Source organism: Rana temporaria, chromosome 2, assembly GCF_905171775.1.
Source record: "Rana temporaria chromosome 2, aRanTem1.1, whole genome shotgun sequence".
In the NCBI taxonomy this organism is placed as follows: Eukaryota; Metazoa; Chordata; class Amphibia; order Anura; family Ranidae; genus Rana; species Rana temporaria.
In genome coordinates, this window is record NC_053490.1 from 500267224 (window position 1) to 500269054 (window position 1831).

The window sequence follows — 1831 nt, forward strand, 5'->3', positions numbered from 1 at the left end:
GGGACCAGCGCCTGTGTCTGCGTCTCCTGCATTCCAACAGCCATCAACGGGACTGCCTACACAGACACTGCTCCCAATCTGACATGCATGCAGGTGTAGGAGCACGGATGCACACTGTTTGCATTCGGGGTCGTGCACCCATACCCACACACATGTCAGATTGGGAGCGGCATTAGTGTCTTTGCATCTCCTGCATCTCAATTGCCATCAATGGGACTGCCTGCACCGAGAGGCATGGACCACCTAGGTGATCCCAGGAAAAGTGGAAATGAGTACCTGTCACAACGAGGTACCTGCCTCCACCCCCCCCCCCCCCAAAAAAAAAAAAAACATAAGAGGAAGGGAATTGAAGTGAAGGGAAGTCAATGGCTGTCGCACAATGTTCTACTTTATGTGTAAATAAAATGGGTGTTATATTGTATTATCTTGAGGCGGGAATATTAAATGTTCCGACTTCTTCACATTTCTGAATGGGACCCCCCTTTAATATTGGGGTCTCCGGCTCTACATTCTGAGCATTGTACAGGGAGATGAACGGGGCGCCCTAGACTGATGATTCAGGGAAAAACCGATCGCCTTCGGGGGTCAGGAAGGAATTTTTTCCCCCCTTTTGGAGGGGGGGGTTTCGCCTTCCTCTGAATCATCGTAAGGTTTAGGGGTCCAATAAAGGCGTCAGAGGATAACAGTGACCGATCTCTGACGATCAAGGCCTTAGAATCATTTCCTTCTATTGATTTATTTACAACTAGCTGAATACCCGGCGTTGCCCGGTCTTCCTATCTTAACCTTTTGGGTAGGAAAATGAAGAGACCACAGTCCCATATACTTGCATGGGACTTGAAACAAAAACCCATCTTTTATATAAGGGTGTAGGTAAGGGTTCATTTAACTGTCATATATTTTTATTTGGCATATAAGTAATATGTGTACCAGGTATTATTGAAATATCTCCAGGCGTACAGAAGTTATGTGGGAACATACATTTCCCATTGATTTGCATGGGACTTTAAACAAAAACCCTGACCCTCACAAATGGGGGTAGTTAAGGGATAAATTAACTATCCTATAGTTTAAGTGGACATATAAGTAACATGTGACCAAGTGTTATCGAAATATGTACAGCCGTTTGGAAGTTATGAAGTAACATGTATTTCCCATAGAGTTGAATGGGACTTTAAAGAAAAACCCCGACCCTGGCAAATAGGGGTGGGTAAGGGTTAAACCACCTATCCTATGTTTGTTGCTGACATATAAGTAACATGTGTGCCAAGTTTCATGTTAATATCTTTAGCCGTTTGGACGTGATGCTTGAACATACATACATACACACACACGTTGAGTTTTATATATATAGATAAAAAAGAAAAAAAAAAAGCCCCGGTGGTCTAATGGATAAGGCACTGGCCTCCTCAGCCAGGGATTGTGGGTTCAAGTCCCACCCGGGGTGATACTTTTTTCTGATCACAGAATACAGACAGAGAGCCAACATTACATCTGATTTTACCTTAAAGGAGAACTCACACTTTGAATGACAATTACTCAGTCATGTGACATTCTACACATTTGAGATTTTTATAATTTTTTTCACACAAATAGAACTTTCTTTTGGTGGTATTTAACACCCACTGGGTTTTTATGTAATTATTTATTTTTGCTAAATAAACTAAATAAGACTAAAATGTTATAGAAAAATGTGTTTTTCTTCTAAGCAAAAAACAAAAACAAAAAGAAAACAAATACAAAAAACAAAGTTAAAAAAAAAAGAGAAAGAAAAAAAAATAGTTTTTCTTCATTTCTGTTATACAATTTTGCCATAGGGGTCACAGGGTGA

At 40.7% G+C, this 1831-nt stretch overlaps 1 non-coding gene across 1 annotated transcript; it reads left to right on the top strand.

Moving 5' to 3' along the window:
- The first annotated feature begins 1374 nt into the window (after window positions 1–1374).
- Window positions 1375–1447, top strand: TRNAR-CCU. Its single transcript has one exon. It is a non-coding gene; the product is annotated as a tRNA-Arg (tRNA).
- Window positions 1448–1831: the final 384 nt, after the last annotated feature.